The sequence below is a fragment of the Pipistrellus hanaki genome (assembly GCF_964339955.1).
Source record: "Pipistrellus hanaki genome assembly, chromosome: 18".
Classification (NCBI taxonomy): Eukaryota; Metazoa; Chordata; class Mammalia; order Chiroptera; family Vespertilionidae; genus Pipistrellus; species Pipistrellus hanaki.
This window is the reverse complement of record NC_140520.1, coordinates 8,713,711-8,733,752: the sequence shown is the minus strand read 5'-3', so window position 1 is coordinate 8,733,752 and position 20,042 is coordinate 8,713,711. Positions and strand designations below refer to the sequence as shown.

The window sequence follows — 20,042 nt, the reverse complement described above, 5'->3', positions numbered from 1 at the left end:
TGGTCCTGCAACTCACATGAATGACAATATCTGTAGCATTTGAGAGTCCTTAAAACGTTTCCTGTCTTAGGGCTGAACAGTATGTGACTCTTACAATTTCTAGACACACCACGAGCTATTGTGCCAATAAATTTTCTTCTTTTATGTATTCCAAGTCTATTTGTTGAATCTAGGTTACCAGGGAATAGATATAATCTCACAGTTTATCATGGCCTGGCAGCAAAGGGAGGGAGTCAAGGTATCCAAAACAGAATGCAGAACGTGAGTAGGGATGCCATGAAGTTACTAGCCTGGGCTGGAATAAGTTACAAAGCTTTCCAGGAGTGCTGGGCCTTGTGCATTGAGGGTAATTACAGAATCAGGTACTAGGCAGACTCCAACAAGTGGGATTTCACCAGGGACAGAATATTGAAATGTAAGATAGGAATAGCAAGTAAGCAAAGCAAACATGTTTCTGTTACATTTCCCTCACTGGCCCAAATCCCAGGGCGAGTCAATGAAATAAAAACATGTCCTGAAAACTGGAGGAATTCATAGTCCACTTAGGGAGATGAGTAAACCAAACTGTTAAAAACATATTATTGAAATCTAATACACATACAGAGAAATGCTTATATCATAAGACTATGGGGTGACTATTTTTCACAAACTCAGTGCTCTGGGTGACACTGAGCATCAGATCAAGAAACAGAACATTACTCATTCTCCGGAAACCACCCTCACCATTCTTTCCAACTTTCTCCCCAGGGAAACCATTATCCTGATTCCTGATAGCACAGATTAGTTTTGCCTGGTTTTAAACTATGTATAAATGGAAGTCACAGTATGTATTCTTTTGTGTTTGGTTTCTTTGGTTCAGTGTTATGTTAGTAAGCATCATTTATATTGTCCAATGTAGTTGTAGAGTGTTTACTCTCATTGCCAGGTTCTAACCCATTGTATAAAGATACTGTACATTTGTATTCAATCTACTATTGACAAATATTTGATAGATCATTGTTTAGGGCTGTTCCAAATAGTGTTGATGTGAAAATTCTAGGACATGTCTTTTGTCAACATATATATATATACACACACTAGAAGCCTGTTGCACGAATTCGGGCACAGGTGGGGTCCCTCACCCTAGCCAGCGATTGAAGCCTATGGGGGTGCCAGCTGGCCTGGAGGAGGGATCCTGGAGGTTTGCTGGCGGGTCCTCCCAATCTGGGCCATCAGGTGGGGGGTGGTCGGCCAGTCATGGGGAGGGACTGCAGGAGGTTGGCTGTGGGAGTGCATTGACCACCAGGGGGCAGCTCCTGCATTGAGTGTCTGTCCCCTGGTGGTCAGTGTGTGTCATAACGACTGGTCAACTGGTTGTTCCAGTCATCAGTCATTTGGTCATAATGGTCGCTTAGGCATATATATGTATATATATTCATATTGCATAAATGCCCAGGATTGCAATTGTTGGGTCATAGGTGCTGGAGGTGGTTAGGTGGAGCCCTTCTATGTTGAGGAGAACTGTATGACTACATATGAGTTTAGGAAAAGTGGTAGGATTATTAATATCTTCCATCAACAAGGTAAAGAGATAAAATGCATGCCAAGTATTTGGCATCCCTAGTATTAAAAAATAGTTGAGTCGGTTCATCAAATAAGAAGTTCTAATTATACAGCTAAGGAACAAGACAGAAAGTAATGCTGGAAGTCATGGACAAAAGCCACAAAAACAAAACAAAACAAAACAAAAACTCTAATGAGGTAGGTAGCTCTGACAGTCCTTTCAAATGCAGATTCTGTCTTCTCCAATTCTCCCTCTTTATTTTTCTCCTTTAGTTTAGATGGACTGTATGATTGTTGTGAGAGATTGATAGTAATGGGACATGTTGCCAGTATGATGCATGTTTTTCCACGTGTCATCAGCCTGGGAGACTTATTGTCCATAACATTAGTGAAGAGACAGATTAAAGAGGAGGTTTAGATCAGAATAACCTCTTTGTCTTATAAGAGTTGGACATGGCTAGATGTGAGTGTGTGTTTTAAAGAATACGAATAATAAAAGTAAAGAATAATACATAACATAAAAACAATAAAGAAAATTAACAAAACAAACAGGTGATTTTTTTAAAAAGATCAACAAAATTGACAAATGCTTAGCTAAACTAAGAAAAAAAATTTACTAAAATTAGGAATGAAAGAAGAGTGCATCAACTAAAACCTTAAAGAAAAAAGGAATGAAGTACTGATTTAAGTACCTTGAACGTCATGTTAATTAAAAGAGGCCTGTGACAAAGAACACATATAATGCCACTCAGTTTATATGAAATGTCCAGAATAGGAAAATCCAGATTGATTAGTAGTTGCCTAGGGCATGGACTGGAGGTGGGGTTTGGGGAGTGATGAGGGGTGACTGATAATGGCTCGAGGTTTCTTTTTATGGCGAAGACAATGTTCAAAACTTACATCTTGGTGATGTTTGCACAACTTTCTGAATATGCTAAGACCATCAACTGTATACTTTACACGGGTGAATTTTATCTCAATAATTTATTGTTGTTTAAGTGAAGTGTAATTATGATGACTGAAGAAGCTGTGTTTGCAGAGGGGAAGAGAGAGAAGTGCAGTCACATATAAAGGCAGAAGCCAGTGCAGTTTGTGTTGGAAACAGTTGACCTGGCTTTAGAGGGTCACTGGGTTTCCAACTGCCAGCACAGGAGTGGGGTTTTTATAAGGGGGGCCAAACACATACAAGGAACAGCATTTTTTTTTTCAAGTGCAAACCTAATATTTGGTTTCAGCTGCGGGATTTCTGAAACTCTTAAAGAGCTATTAAAACTATTAAAAACAACAACAACGAACTATTCATAAATAAGCAGTTTGTAGCCCAGATCTGCCATGGATACCTTTCTCCATATGCCAGGCAGCAGGTGGGGTTGGGCAGATCCTACAGCCTTCAGAAAGACCATCTCTCTGCCCTTCTCCACCTGTACATCTTCCAGGAGCTGTCTGCTGCTCCAGGCCCCCTGGTCAGTGAGGCTCCAACCTGCTTCCCAGTCTGGGCAGGTTGGGTTTCACTTGGATCTTAATTGGACAGGGGTTGTGGGCCTGTGTCTCCAGAAGATGCCACAGTCGGAGGCAGCAGGGTGAAAATAACAATCTCCATGATACCCTAAGTAGAAACCTTTCCTTCCTCAAACTCCTCTTTCATTTCTTTTTCCCTTTTCTCTTTCATATTTTGGCCTGAGGCACCTTGTTAATTTTTAAAGATTAACAGGCCATTTAGCACAAGAAGAGGGTGGTACAGGTCGCAGATGAATAAATTAATAGCAAAACTTCACACTAAGACAACAATCCAAGCTATCTGTTTTCTTGCCTAAAGTATCCGCAAGTATTGGGCTGGAGGAAATTGGTATCTCATTAAAAAACAGGGAGTGAGGTGGAGAGGAAACTGAGAGCTCGTTAAAAGTGGTGAAAAAGCTGGCTTAATTATGGTTTTCCATTTGCTAACAAGAGGACATTTGTTATGAGTTCAGGACACTTTATCCCAAGCAAAACAAACAGTTAAGGACATTTTTTTTTTTTGTCTTTTTAGCCAGCGGTGGCTGCGGAGTCCTGTTTCAAAATAAAGGTTTTCGCTGCAGGGTAGTCAATTAGGCCAGAGAATACTGGCAAAGGGTCAGCTGCTTTCCCTTTCAAGGATTGATTTGAGAGCTGCTAGGCAACCTTTCACCTTGCCCCCATGTAAGGGGGAACGGTGGGCGAGGGTTTCTTATTAGTGCAAAAATCTGTCTGGATAGGCATTTAAAGGCCACGCTGAGAGTCATTCACTCAGAAACAGTTATTGAAAGTCTACCGCCCCTATAAAGCACCAGCTTTCTCTTCTGGAAAATGGAGATACTAATGACTTCATGGTTGTTGTGGTGATTAAATAAGATGTTACATGAGAAAACACCCCCAAAGAACTTTCATAATACTGGCCTCCACTTACTGTAATTATTGTGAATATAGTATATTATCCTACTTAATAAGCTATCATCTCCACTATATTTGTGGAATAAATTAGAAAGGTTATATAATGTAATATAAGGTCAACCAGTAAGTGAGAGAGAGAGATTTGAATCCAAGTCTGTTTTACAATTTCTCATGGAAGGTCATGAATAAGATATGGCCTCTTACTTCAAGGCCTGTAGAGGAATAGAAAACACTCCAGTAATGAAATAGAGTATGATTAATGGGCGAAAGGATTTACTGTGCTAAGGGAATTTAAAGAAAAGAGAGATTACTTTTGGCTGGAGAGTTATGCCAAGAGGCAGTAGCATAATGTCCAAGAATATATACAGAGTGCTTGGTTCAAATCCCAGATTTCTTAGTTTCTAAGCTGCCTTCATCTATAACATGAGAACTGAGATACTACCTCCCTTGTAGGTTCTCATGAGGGTTGGAAAAATAATATCTATTAAATACTTATCAGTGCCTGGGGAATAGCTTTTTAAAAAATCAGGGAATATTTCACACAATAGATAATAAATTAAAAGTTTTGAAGGACAACAGTAGAGTTTCAACAGAGATATAAATTTGAAAGAATGTATGGAGAATCTTCAATATTAAATATGTTGCAAAAAATTATTTGCCCACCAAATCTATTTAAAAATCTATTGGAAGCGTGCCATTTTCTAAGTATGTTAATCATAAGAACTGGTTACAGTTTTGAGTAACAATGGAGTAGCTTGTATCAGAATAACCTTCCTGCCAATAACAATTATAAATTCTGCACAATAGGTTTAAATCAACTGTTACAAAGTACTAGAAAGTGATGAAAAGTAGTCAAAAACTGCAAGGGCTTTGATATTTGATACAAAGAGACCACACTGGGTGAGATTCACATTTATAAAGGCTTTTCTACTGAAGGTAATCCCAAGTGTATGAGGTGTTAAGGGGAAAGAGCTCAAGCAATAATCTGCATTCTCAGTGGCCTGAGGAAACATAAAAGTCAAAATATGGTAGTGTACGGTGGCAGGAGCCCCCAAATCTACAAATAAACTCTCTTCAAATCCTTGACTGACTCCTGAGTTGTAGACGCTCAGAGAAAGACCACAAAGAAAAAAACAAAACAATAGAAGGCTGATAGAGCTCAGCAGAGACTTCAGTGATGTTCCCCTGCAAGAGAGACCAAGGGTTTGGAGTTTGAGTCTAGCTAGAGAGGCTTCGACTTTCCACTGAAACAATATAATGTCTGCACTTTAAACATAAACATTATGTCCCATGACTAAAACTAGGGAAACTGAAATAGACCTTTATAAAGACTAAAATGAAGCCCTCACAAAAATAAAATTGATCCACCAGTAATTTAACTAATTCTAGAACAAAATACAGTTATTTTGGAAAAAGACCTAAATGTAGTCTGGACAGTGTGACACACAATTACTGTATCGGTATATAATCAAAATTACTAGGCATGTGAAAAATTGGAAGATGTTACTTATAATCAACAGAAATATCTGGCAATAGAAACAGACCCATAGGCAATTCCCAGATATTGGACACAGCAGAAAATAATTTAAAATAGCTATGGTATAAAAAAATAAAATTAAATAGCTGTGGTATAGTTCCATTACTAGCAAAAAGAGAGCAAAATGTCTGGAATTACCCTCTCATTGTAAACAATGAGAAAACTAGACAAAGTAGAGCAAATTAATGCTAGACATTGGACAACAGGACCGTGATCACTGAGAAAAGAAAAAGGAAAGAGGGAGAGAGGGAGGAAGGGAGGGAGGGAGGGAGGGAGGGAGGGAGGGAGGGAGGGAGGGAGGGAGGGAGGGAGAGAGAGAGAGAGAGAGAGAGAGAGAGAGAGAGAGAGAGAGATTTGCCCTGTCTCACATAGGCTTTTTGCCTGAATATTATTCCTGGATTGTGGTGTAGGAATTGGATACCTAAACAGATTTCAACAATAATATTTTTAAGAGACAGAGAACTGAGTTCAAGGATATAAAGAAGCTAGAATTGGGGACAGAAGGCTCAAGAAGAGGGAGCTACTAAGAGAAAAAGTTCTAAAAGTCTTCTAATTTCTGTTTGCTTAGAAAGAAATACCACCAGAAAACAATTTCTAAGGAAATAAAAAGTATGAGATAGCTGTAAGACTAACAATTTCAGAACTTCCTCTGGGCTGGTAATCTTTTCTTTTTTCTTTCAATTTTATTTTGTATTGGTTTTAGGTGGACAGTTTAATGGTTAGATAATCATACACTTTACAAAGTATTCCGCCGGTATTTCCAGTACCCCAACTGACACCAGACATAGTTATTGAAATATTATTGATGATATTCCCTATGCTTTTCTTACATCCCTGTGACTATTTTGTAACTATCAATTTGTTCTTAATCTCTTCACTTCTTTCAATCAGTCCCCAACCCCTTCTTCCCTGGCAACCACCAGTTCTCTCTCTGTGTCTATGAGTCTGTTTCAATTTTGTTTGCTCATTAATATTATTCTTTAGATTCCATATATAAGTGAAATTGTATGGTATATGTCTTTGTCTGATTACTTTATTTCGTTGAGCATAATGATGGGTGGTAATCATTTGAGTTACCCCTAGACATTGTGGAAAAATATCATTGATTATATGGAAGATTCCGTAGAGATTGCAGAAAAGAAAGGGGATTAATTCTCCCTTGAATAAAGACCACTCTAGATCTCCTCTAAAAGATCATAAAAATAAAAACTTGAGAGGATTAAATTAATTTTATTATCCATTTAATTTCTGCTTAATTTGTAAAGTATACTCTGTTTCATATCAATATGGTTTGTTTTCTTTCATTTTTCTCTATCAGTCTTTTGTTAATCTTGTTAAAGAATCAATGTAGGTTTGTTTACTTTAAGCTTTCTTTGTTTTCTATTCTGTTGATATATGCTCTTTATTAACTCTTCTATAATTTTTGTTTTATTCTGTCATTCCTACTTGACTTCTTAAATTGTATGTTAGCACATTACTTTTCATTATTTAAAAAATTAAATAGAAGCATTAATATTAAAGCTATACATTTCCCTCTAAGTACATCTTCAGCTATATTCTAGAATTTTTTATATGTGGTATTGTCATGTCCCTTAGTTATACTTATTTTCTAAGTTCTCTCATGATATCGTGTGAATTTTTAAAAAAATATTTTATTGATTTTTTACAGAGAGGAAAGGAGAGGGATAGAGAGTTAGAAACATCAATGAGAGAGAACCATCGATCAGCTGCCTCCTGCACGCCCCCCACTGGGGATGTGCCCGCAACCCAGGTACATGCCCTTGACCGGAATGTACCTTTTAGTCCACAGGCCGACGCTCTATCCACTGAGCCAAACCGGTCTCGGCATCATGTGAATTTTTAATTTTTTTCCTTTTGTCATTGATTTCTAACTTTGTCATTGATTGGTGGTTAGAGTGAGAAATCTATATCACACTCCTTCTTAGAAATTATTGAGTCTTACTTTATGGATTAATATATGGTCAGTTTTTTAAAAACATTTTATGTGTGCTTTTAAAAAATGGAAAATCTACTTAGATTTGTATAGATAATCCAATAATATTTAAGTTGTTAATCTACAGTGGATAGATAACAAGCTCAGGGTACATGACTTTAAAACTCAACAGTTTATAATTTTATAAAATTATAAAGTATTGAGTTTTAAATATGCTTATGGTTATATGACACCAACAAATGTGATTCTTACTCAGCAAGTCAGACAGGCAGAGAGCAAGTAAAGAGGCAGGCACGCTGACGGTAGGTCCAGATAGTGAGAGAGCTGGAAGTTGGTTCCTTAGGTAGCAGGGATACCAGTGCAGTGGACACTTGTCTGTAGCCCTACACGAGATCTGACCTTTATGCATAGTTACAATCAGTGCTTACCTTCAAAGAAGATTCCTGATCATTTTGTATGCCAGGACTGCCAGCAACCTTCAAGTACATCTGAAATCCTGATGACAGCAATTAGTGCATTCTGTCACACCCATGTCTTACATATAGTGGCTTTTGTCTAAAATCTGCTAAGTTCAAGAGTCAGAAATCTACTTTCTCCTCCTCGGCTCCCTGCCATATCTTTCCTCTCAACTCCCTCTCATGTCAGGAATAATTTTCACTTAACCATTAGTGACTTTACTCAATCCATCGATACTGGCCAGAATTACATCAGTCTCTTGGGCATTCAACAAAATCTAACCTGAATGAAAAGAGCCTACCAAAGGAAATTCAAATCTGAAGAATGGAGGAGACAAAAAAGATGGGACTAAGGACAAAGCAAAGGTTGAGGCTGAGATATAGGAAAACCTTAGAGGAGGAAACTTCAGGCAGTTTCCGTTTATTGTCATGGTTTGAAATGGAACCTTTAACACCAAAGGAAATGTGATTCAGAGCTAGTTGTTGTGAAAAAAATGTTTTTATTCATTACACAGAGATCATATTCTTGGTTTCCTTACTTATTCTTTGCCCTCAATTTATGCTGAAAAATTTTTCTTCTGCAAGTCAAGGACTTATTTATACTCATTTATCATTTTTCTCTTTAGCATATTTTTGCTAGGGATTAAATGACATCTCCAGAGATGTGGATTTAAAGCCTAAGACTAGACAGAAGCCTTAGCACTTTATGGGAATAACTAGGGACCTTTTATCACCTATGGAATTAAGGGTTGGAAAACAGTCAATATAAAAAAATGCAGAATGTAAGATAGAGCTGCTGGATTCCGGGCAAATGTCTATTGGGTGCTTAAACATGAAGGTAGGATGAAGTAGAGAGCCCGTGTCCTTGTGTACTGAGTTTTGGGAAGCTGCCATTGAGATGGAGTTAGGAGGAAAGGTTTATAAGAGAAGTAAAATTTATGAAGGAAAAAAGGAGGCTGGATTGGGCAAGGGATTGTCAAACCACAATGCAAACCTTATCTATGATAATGTACCAGGGAGATGCGTAACAAAGGAGAAGACCTGCTTTGGCCAGAAATGGCTGCAACTTGTACTGCCTGTCCATAAACAGTGTATCCTAAGCTCAGACCTGACACAGGTCCTAAAGCAGATAAGGGCTGGAAGTTATCAGTCACCCTACTCCGGGAAGTTTGGGTTCTTTCTTGGAGGATCTGAGCAGTTTATCTCCATATCTGTTAAAATTCCTGCCCTGTGCCGTGCTAATCCACTTCTCCATACATAGCTGGGGGCAGCAGCTCATACAGAGCTGTGAGGGGAAACTCAGAGGAGCGAGGTTAGCAGAACGAACTACAGCTCTCATTTGCTGCAGTTAGTCTCGAGGCCCCTACCAGTGTTCATTGTTTCCCTATTCCACCATCCATGCAATTTCTCCTCACTGTCAACTGCCGCCTCTGCTTACTTGGTGGTAAGTCCTTCATTGCTGAGGCATAGAAAGAAACATGAATGTCATGATGAATTGAGAGACCATTTTGCCTCATTATGGTTAGATTTCCCTTGAAGCCTTACTCTACTCTAGTTCCTCTTCGAACCTTCTGGGGAGTTCCATGTTGATGCTTCCTAAGCACCAGTGAGGAAACTGCTTTTCTTTACTACCGTGTTCAGGGAAAACTGCGTTGCTTCTCAAACGGGGCCTTTAGGCGATCCTGCTTGTTTTTCCTTCCCTGACCCACTTATCAGTAATTTTTTTTTTTCTGGATGATGAAAAACTGCCAGATGGATCCCTTGCTTGGCTTAATCCCTGGATCATGTGTACACCTGCTGGTACTTGCCACTGGGATTCCTCTGTCTAAGAGGACTGCCAAGGTGCATTTGTCACAGCATGGCTCATTACCATCCAAACTCAATGCAGTCCCATGTCCTAAAACACAATTATTGAAACTGTCCCTAAGAGAGAGGACTCAAACTAGGAAACATTTATGGAATCTGTCCCCAACATTTCATTATTTTAAAAAAGTTCTTTTTGGATCTACTAGTTGCCTTGTTTCCATATTTTGCCAGTCTCATTGCTGAGAACTCATTTTTGCAACCTCAGTCTGGCTCCATTCTCTGGACCCAAGGGTAAGAATAAAGTGAGTGAGTTCAAGGATGCGGCTCTAACTTGCGTTTCCCACTCTGACCTTACAGTTTAGTTCTAACAACTAGACTTCTGATTTGCTCTGAGACCCACTGCCTACTATGTGCCTGATCCAAGGGCAGGTGGGTAAGCATAGGAGTCACTCTGGCTTTGCTGCTATGTATGTGCCTTTGGGGATGTTTGAGAGGCCCCTTAAAGTCACTTTATATTTTTATAGTGCTAAGCAAAACCCATTGTTTCATATGACTCTCTGAATAGTCTCATTGAAATCAACCTATTTTACATTTAAAATTGCTTTTTAATGGAACCAGGATGGAATAAAGATCTCATAACTACAGTATCAGTGCTTTTATTTTTAAACAGCATTTATTTATTTTTTTTCTTAACATAAATCTGTTCTATAATCTCACTATCCTAATGACAACCATTGCTAATATTTAGGAATTTTTAACCTATGTATATAATTTTTTACATTGTTGAAGTTATTCTGGATATAAAACTTGGCAGCCTGAAATTTTACGTTTATAGATTTGGATGGTTTTGATTTTCCTTTCTTTTTTTCTTCACATTGTCACATGTTGATTTTGATTCTCACATTAAATTGATCCTAAGACTAAGCTATACATCTCAAATCACTTTAAAGTAAAAAGGAAGGGGGACAATAGAATCCCCCAAGTGTAATAGACACAGTTCTGTAACTCTATAATGAAATATTAAGACTGGGTATTCCTGAATATGATTCCTTGGGTGAGGCATTATACAAACCAAAGTGTAATTTGTAGATGAGTACATGTTTTTGTAAGTTAAACCTGCAAAATAAAAAGTTTAAATATTGAAAATTAAATACTACAATGGACACTGGGAATCCTTAGTTCAGTAACTGTCTAATTCTCTTCTTAAATGATGTAAAATTTGAATTTCACAGTATCAGTGCAAGGAAAAAATCTGTATTACTACCCAAATGGCTACTCTCAGGCTGTGTATAGTGTGGTACATGAAACAACTTCATAAGTTAAGCATCCCCCTGAGCTCATGATAGGGACGGCTGTGCCTGAGAACAGCAGCATTCTGTTTAATCAGTCTCACCTATGTGCTATGTCAACCTAAAAGTTAGGTGAGAAAATCAGCCACTTTTGTGGTTTGATTGGAAGGTCCTTGAACCTCCCCCAACCCCAAGCCTAAAAGTTTCCACATCCTTTGTCCCAGAATTCCCACTATTTGTCACTCTTTTGAATTAAGGTATTAAATAACTTTGTTATAAAGCAAATGTACCTTTTTGGTAACCATTACTCACTGGGAGTTACCAGCTGAGATTAATGCCTAGTGCACAATGAGGATCTAGCTCGCTCATCACAGTGGGGAAGGTCCAAGGCTCCATGATCAGACCTGGACACCTAGAAGTGGAAGAAGGTGATACCATTGTAATAAACTGGTTATTAATAACAGATCACTGGGGGAAGGGACTGGAAATAGACCCATGCCCAGTAAGGTCTGGGTGATGTGGGAAGGTGCTTGTTTGTCAATCACACCTGGGAACAAGCCATTGGTCAGAATGGGTGTTGCCACTACACACATGGGAAGATTTGATATTTAAACTCCTAAACCAGGGAATTTCTTTATCTTTCTTCCTTGATCTTCTTGTTCTCTTGGGATTCTTGTTGCAGGGTGTGTGCTCTCAGGCTTCTGCACTCACTCACATGGCCCACAGCTATGTGGGCCCCACACACAATGGATTGTGATTAGCCTGATGCTGTGTCAGACCCAGCTTCACCATGGAAAGGAAACTATGGACTCCGGCTTTGCTTTTAGCTCTGATAGATCCCTAGCTGCACCTTTTCCACAAATGGTTTAAGGGAAATGGGTTTTTACAAACCGAGGGATATAATTTCACACAAATAAACCTTTCTACCACATCTCATTCTCCCATGCAAGTCTTAAAAAAAATTTTTTTTTTCAAGATGCCGTAAAAAAACCCACTCCCACTAGCACTGGAGAAATTCTACTCATGCAATTCTCTGCTAACAAAGAAATGGTAATGGGTAAAATGTGGGTACTGCAGGGAGGCTCTGCTGGGAAGCCACGGCCATATGAACACACAGGGCACCCAGAAGTACTAGAAGAAGGGAGGAGTGACACCAAGAACAGTCTTCACATTTGAGAATCCGGAGGAATAGAAATACAGTTCACAGATTTGTGAGGAGCTAGGCTGCTTCATGCTTAGAAAAACCGTTACTGGATATGTATTCTCGGCCTCATAGCAGTTCCATCTGTGGGTGAAACAGAAAGCTTTCCTTGGGAGGCTCAGTAAGGTTCAGGCATGGCCCAGGGCCCAGACCACTGGACAGACGTCCTTCCTGTTGGGAGGAAAAGTCACATTCTCCTGTTATTTGTGACAGCCTCAGGACCCACAGGCTGCCTGCAATGTGTAGACTGCATAATTTAGGCATGAAGGCTGCCAACAATTTTTGGCCTCAGCTTTCTAACTGGTTTTCATTTAGCAACAATTTCAGAATTTTCCGGGACACTATGTTTTAATGAAGAAAAATTAAGTGACCTTTAGTCAACTTGGCAAAAGACAGGGAGGGTGACAGTGGTCCAGAATAGTAACTAATAAGGTTTACTATCACCATTCAGAATCCCAGAGCAGACATTGGCAGTTTATTCCCATGTGGTTAGAAAGAAATGAACGTTCAATCCTTAGAAATGACAGTTGTTCATACTCATCAAGTCATGATGCTACTCGACCATTTGTGAATTTAGAAGCAAGGCCTCTGATGGTGACAAAATGAGCAGCATTACCCACTGAATAAATCAAGTCCACAATCCACATTTAGTCTCCACTCCTGTGCCACACAGCTTCCATCACAATCTCTCACGGGTGGAACTGGCCACATATTCAAGTACATGAATAAACTGTAAATTGACTCAACATAACCTCATTACATTTGTTGACACAACCATACCCTTCTAATCACAGATAGCATTACCCAAACCTCACACCCATCATACTGCTTGGCTTTTGCTTCATTACACACAGCTACCAGAAATAGATTTTATTTTTCTCTCTCCATTCAGTATGTGTGATTTCCACTCAGATCTCATGGTCCTACACTTTAGTCCATTCACTTGGCAGTTTCATTTTAAAGAAAAACACAAAGCAAGAGCTTTTAATCTTCCTTTACTATATGTTTATGGCCTGCTGTTCTCAACTGCTTTGAAAAGATGTGTGAAGTTATTTGATCACATGTGCTTAAGCAAGTATTATTAAAGACTGTGCATCTATCAAGCCCCACATTCTTAGCAGAGGATGGCCTTGAACCAGATAGTAAGCATTTGGAAAATTATGTTAATGAGTGCCTGGTTAATGTGACCTGGAAACAAGTTTGAAGAATTAACATTAGCTCGAGAGTGTAAAAGCCTATGCTACTGTGATTGCTATTGATAGAAACCAAATATTTCCGGTTCTCCTGGAACCATGTAGAAGAAAGCTTGGACTAGTAAAATTTTAGAAAATGTTATTTCTGGGGAGGAGTTTTGAGAGCTGGGTACAATGTGTCATCTCTATATTTCCCTCTCATGGTTGAAAAACAATGCTCCACGGAGAAGATGCTCCATCATTCTTGCCCTGAAGTGAGTATATGCCAAGAGCACTGGCCTATGTATAATAGGTGTAAGTCCTTGGGATTTGGAATTTGTTACTACAACATAACCAGGCTTGTCCCTACTGGCTAAGCTACTTGAATTCTATTTTGCAGGTATGAGTATAGAATAGGTAGGAGAAAGAAGCAGGGCATCTGGGTTTGTTTTTTGTTGGAATCATAACAGTGTACTTGCAATGAAGAGCACACATTGGCCTGCCCACTCCACCATTGGCTCAGCAGATAACTCAGAGAATCACTTAAGCTGAGCTGGCTGTGACAATGACGGAGGAGAAGTGAGCTAGCATGATTTATTGTTTCCTGGTGTTATTGTTTGGGTCTAATATCAAGAAGCTCCGTGTGTGGGAGAGGAAGAAGGGACACTATGTTAGATTATATTAAACGTTGGATCACATTGATATATTTTATTATGAAAAAAGCACGATCATTTATAGCATCAAAATACTTATTCAGCATTATGTCAAAGACAATGAAATGATTTTTATTTTTTTGTGGAAAATGGTTAATTCAAATTTTAAAGGTTCATATACCACAGAAGAATATAAAAAAGAAAATAGCAGTTAATTAAAACCTATCATCCAGAGGTAGCCCGGCTTACATCTCAGCAACCCATCCTTCCATCCTTCCACACCTCTCCTCTCTCTCCCTCCCCCCTCCCCCTCCTCTCGCTATATATATATATATATATATATATATATATATATATATATATATATATATATATTTATATTTTTTTCCCATGAATGGAAATATGCTGTATGCTGTTCAGGTCGCATCTACTTAATTGAACTTAATATGCACAGTTCTAGGATCTGAGATGCAGGTGCAGCAGCTTCTGTCCTGAAACTCATTGTCGAGGTATAAAGATAGACACTCAACACATCTTTTCAAGAGAAGCTAGTATTGTAGTGTGGAAAGTTAAGACCGCTATGCATATTGCAAGGGATTTTACTTAGGCCGCTATGCACATTTTAAGGGATGGCTTCCTGAGGAAGTGGTCCTGTTATACAGTGATTTTTATTTCACTTCACAACAGGTCTGAATAACTATAATTTTTAGTGGCAGCATAATATTTTATTTCATGAAATTATCTATGAACTCTATTTGTAATTCCTTATTAATAGACATTCAATTTGTGTCCTTTTGTAATTTCTTATAAACAGTGCTGCAATGGAATTCCTTTTAAATGCAGTTCTTTTTTTTTTTTTTCTTTTTTTTTTTTTTTAAATCAATCTTTATTGTTCATATTATTACAAAGGTTCCTCATTTCTTCCCCCCTCCACCAGGTTCCCACCCCACCCTCTGCCCCCTCCCCATCCCCCATTGCCCTCATCCATAGGTGCACAGTTTATGTTCAGTCTCTTCCTCCCTCCCTTTCCCCGATAGTAAATCCCTTTTCAGATAGTAAATCTGTTACTTAGCATTTTCTCATATCAATAATACCTCCACATGCCCAATGATACACTTCACACAAAAGACATTTTCAAATAGGTCAACCAGCCTCATCCAGGCCCCACCCAAGGCACTCACAGATCAACACCCCAGCGCTATACTAACTCAACACATCCAGATCTAAGCCTTCATCACTTGATTCAGCAGACCCTCAAGTTCCCACAAAAGTTTCCAGCCACGTCTGAGAGGCAGCCGTGGGCAGGTACAGGCGAGGAGCGAGCTGTTTCGGGCCTGGCTGCTCCGGACCTGGCCTCTGTTGCTCTGGTTCGTTCCACAACCAGCTGCTCCGGGTCTGGTCACTGCCGCTCCCGACCTAGTTGCTCTGGACTTGGCTGTTGCTGCTACAGGCCTGGCCGCACCCGACCCGGCTGCTCTGGGCCCGGTTGCTCCGGTCCCGGCCGCTCCGGGCCTGGCCGCTCCCAGCCTGTCAGCCGCTGCTCCGGGCCTGGCCGCACCAGACCCGGCTGCTCCGGGCCTGGCCGCTCCCAGCCTGGCCGCCACTGCTCCGGGCCTGGCCGCACCAGACCCGGCTGCTCCGGGCCTGGCCGCTCCCAGCCTGGCAGCCGCTGCTCCGGGCCTGGCCGCACCAGACCCGGCTGCTCCGGGCCTGGCCGCTCCCAGCCTGGCAGCCGCTGCTCCGGGCCTGGCCGCACCAGACCCGGCTGCTCCGGGCCTGGCCGCTCCCAGCCTGGCAGCTGTTGCTCTGGGCCTGGCCGCTCCCAGCCTGGCAGCCGCTGCTCTGGGCCCGGCTTCTCCGGGCCCGGCCACTCCGTGTCTGGGTGTTCCTGGACTGGCCACCCTGGGCTTGGCCGCCTCTGCCTCAGGCCTGGCTGCTCCAGTGCTGGCCGTTGATGCTCTTGTTCTGGCTGCCGCTGCTCTGGGGCCTGGCCACTGCTGCTCCGGGCCCAGCTGCCACTGCCTTGTGCCTGGCCACTCTAGGCCTGGTCGCCGCTGTTCCAACATTCTGTCCCTTTTTTCTCTTTTTTTTTGTTTCTTTTTTTAAAAAAAAAACAAAAACGCATTTATGTTGCAATGTTGGCTGGTGCGTTGAGTTCTGACTTAGTCTTTGATTTTTCAAGATCTTCTTTGTATTCTTTCTTAAGTAATTTTACTATCATTTGCTCTCACTTGATTTCTTCACATTGAGAACTTCTTTGGTTTCTTCCTCCTTGTCCTGGGAGCTCAGCAGGTTGGCCTGTGGCACCCCTTTGTTCTCCGCGAGCTCCCGCGCTGCTCCAGCCTGTTGCCGGGGTCGGCGCCGCCCAGGAAGCAGCCCCTCTCCTTGGCTCCGTGGCCCGAGCTCAGCAGTCAAAGGCTCAGGGGCACCCCACCCCCTGGGGGCCCCGTCGTCCGGCTCCTTGCTGGCGCCCGGCTGGCCGGTGTCCGGCAGGGGCTCCTGCTCCACGTCGTGTTCCTCCAGTCTGGAGCTTTCTTTCTCCCTCCCACTAGGGGAGTCCAGGATCAGAGTCAACAGACTGTCCTCTGCGCACAGTGTGCGCGACTCCGGGGGCTCGGCCTTTCGCCGCGCTCCCAGGACTCCACCTCACAGCTCCGTCTCCCCCTGCCCGAGCCTGGGTCCCCAGGGACTGGCCCAGACCTGGAGTTCGGGGCGGTCTGGACTGAGGCTCAGAGCCGCCGCCGGAGGCTTTGTTTCTTCCGGCTAGGGTAATCCAGCATCAGAGTCAACATTCAGTCCTCTGCGCGCCATGTGCGCGCGACTCCGGGGGCCCCGCCTTTCGCCGTCCCCTGGGATTGTCTCCCCCTGCCGGAGCCTGGGTCCCCAGGGTCTGGCCCATAACTTGGGGCTCAGCGCTGCCGGTTCTGGGGTTCAGCCCAGGCTGGGGGTTCTATTTCCTTCCTGCTAGGGAACGCCGGGCAGCACCCAGCCCTCTCCTCCTTTTCGGCTGCGACCTCTCCGTGCGCGCGTGCGTGCGAGCGCGCCGCATGTCTCCGTACCTTAGGCTTTTTTTCAGCTCCTCTGATTTTCCTTCTGGTTTTCTCCCTCCTTCCTATTGTAGAGTTTTCAGTCAGTCGACTACCTGTAGCTCTGGGCAATGTCCACTCTACATTTTAGTTGTATTCCCTTGAAATTGTTGTGAGCTGCTGCGGCTAGGTGTATACCTGAGCAGACATCTTGGATCCTCCGGTATCTGCCAAATGCAGTTCTTTAGTGTTATATTTCTTTAGGATAAAGTTAGAGAAATACCATTGCATCAGAAGTCATACAGAATCAGAAGTCATACAGATTTTATATTTATATTATATATGTATATATACATACATTATATATGTAGTATTTGTGCTAAATTATATATACACATATGTGTGGATAGAAATGCCTTTGTACATTATAGGCATCAAATATAGATATTGTTATACTGCCTACAGACAAACACCAATTCATATTTTCACTGTTAATGCTTAGGAATGACAATCCCCCAGCTTCTGGGATACTCAAGAAATGTAATTCATTACATTGTTTTGTAAAGTTTGCCAACATTATAGGTGGGAAAACTTTCATTTTGTTTGCATCTCCCTAATCACCATGAGGCTAAATATTAGATGTGGTGAGCAGAATGTTGGAACCCTAATTAGACACAGGTAAGCCAGAGGGTGGAAGATAACCTCATGAAAACTTAGGCTTCCGTATTATTAAAGTTTGTAGGAGCACAGTGGTATGAGGCATGCTGAGATATCCCCTCTATGGTAAAGTACAAGTTATGCATATTAAACCCTCCATTACTAAGAAAGAGGCTCAGTGTTTGGTAGTCCTTTTCCAGATTGGAATGTAGTATGTATCATACTTGGGAATAATGTTTAACTCAGAGATTAATTTTCAAATGGTTTGCCACAAGAATTTTAAAAACATGCAATAGCTGCCAATTTAGTCAGGGGCTCTGAGCTCTTTTCCCTGATATTATAGAAAAAAAAAATGACGACAGCCAAATAACAATAGCTGTCCATTGTGGATGAATCAAAATTATACCTACTCTAGAGGCCTGGTGGATGAAATTTGTGTACTCAGAGGCAGGGAGTCCTCCTCCCAGTCTGCACCCTCTCGCAGTCCAGGAGCCCTTGAGGTGGCTATGGTGCTGGTTTAAAAGGCTACGTGCAGCCTCCAGCAATACACACTGGGAGATATTATGGCCAGACAATTAGGATTTGAGAATTCCTATTTGATGCACAGGTATCGGCCCTAATAAAGACCGAGAGCCTGACCATGGGATAGCAAGTGACTCTGTGACCAGAACTTTTTGCCATTACCCTAGGTGTCTTCCTATCCACCAAACTAGTCAAAAGAACAGCAGCACTCCAGTATGCAATGGGAATGGAGCATCCAGCAATGAGCCTGAGAAGGTACCTGAATCCAAAATGGTTCAACAGACCCAAGGACCCAGGGACTCCTCTCCCTCAACTCTGGCCTCATGTCGGTGGTGATGCAGATCTCTACAATCAATTAAGAAAGGAGGAATGGCTTCAGGCTCACAGGTGAGTTGGGATAATACAGTATGAACCACTATCAAACTATAGCTATGCTCAAGGAGTCTTTCAAAAATAGTGGTGAAAGAAAATCGCCCAGCAGGCAGAATTACATGCTCTATACTTGGTGGTTCAATTTGTATGGAAGGAGTGGCCTGAGGTATAGTTTTCATGGACTCTTGAGCTGTGTGATAAGGGGTGTCAGTGGTTGATTTAGAGCCTGAAAGGAGCAAAATTGAAAAATATGAGACCAAGAATTCTGGGGAAGAGGTATGTGCTTGGGCTTATGGCATTAGGTACAAGAGGCGATGTTGAGAAGCAATAAGTCTCCTAGGTTGGTAACCAAAAGTCCTGAAGGTTTGGATAGGAAAGGGTTAAAGGAGTGCATGTTTACTTTTAGCAGCCTCTTGTGCCAGCAGAGCTTTTGGCACTGACCTGAATTTCCTTGTTGGCTTAGGATTGGCTGATGCAGAATGGATGGGTCAAGCATTCTCTCAAAGCACAACTGGAGGAAAGAATAGCTTCGACTTATTTATTCCCTTAGTACTCTGTTTTGGCCCCTCTTCCCAAGGCCAGTCTCTCCAGGGATTTCTAACTGTTCTTTAAGTTGCTAAAATTCTTCATCTTTGTGGTTTCTGTACTTTCTAGAGGGTTGATTTAAGGGCAAAGAACAGGGCTTTTCTATTGAGCTATCTACCTGAATCACTGTTTTCAGCTTCCTCAACAATGAGATTGGGGTTAAATAAAGTGCATAGAAAAAAAGTTAGAGAAAAGAAAGAAATCTGGGAAGGCTATGGGGAACAGAAAAGGATGCTGAAAGAAAAGAGAAAATATATAGTTCCAGGAATTTTCATATATTTGTGGTTCAAGTTCAAGTCATTGCCTGACTTCATTGGAACAAATTAGGTCCAGTTTCCCAAATCCAGTCTCCATGGTCATATGAATGACAAGTAATCACCAGATCATTTCTTCCACAACCCCTGGGGCATTAATCTTGAAATCCTAAACTAGACTCAGAAATGTGTGAAATAGTGGGGGAGGGGAGGTTGTCTGCACAATTTCAAGGTCGGAGACTTCCCAGAAGGTACAGAGCACGCTCTTTCTATTATTCCCATGACTTGAAGCTGATACTTTCAGGTATTTTTTGATAAATAGAGCACTGGTTGTTGTCATAAAATTAAATATTTCAAATATTTTGCCTTCCTCTTTATACTTTTCCTTTGTGTAGTCTTGGGAGGCTCACACCAGGCAAGTGTTTTGATTTCACTGTTAGTATGTAGGATTTCATTGTTGTCATTACTGTGTTTATCACATTCCTCTGGGTTATGGGCCATTAGCATTCCACCAAAAAAATATAAATTCTGAAATGCAAGGTAAATCAGTGGGCCAGATATTCTAGAAGCCCCGACCCCAGCAGACATGGGGGGCCTCTTCCATCTGG

General features: G+C 41.4%; 1 protein-coding gene across 1 annotated transcript in view; it reads left to right on the top strand.

The window, feature by feature from the left end:
* Positions 1 to 339: 339 nt before the first annotated feature.
* Positions 340 to 20,042, top strand: part of LOC311612826 (protein S100-A12-like) — a 266,221-nt gene continuing 246,518 nt past the window's right edge. Inside the window, exon 1 of the mRNA XM_084866102.1 lies at positions 340 to 346. The gene's annotated coding sequence lies outside the window, so the exon portion shown is untranslated. The remainder of the gene's footprint in view (positions 347 to 20,042) is intronic.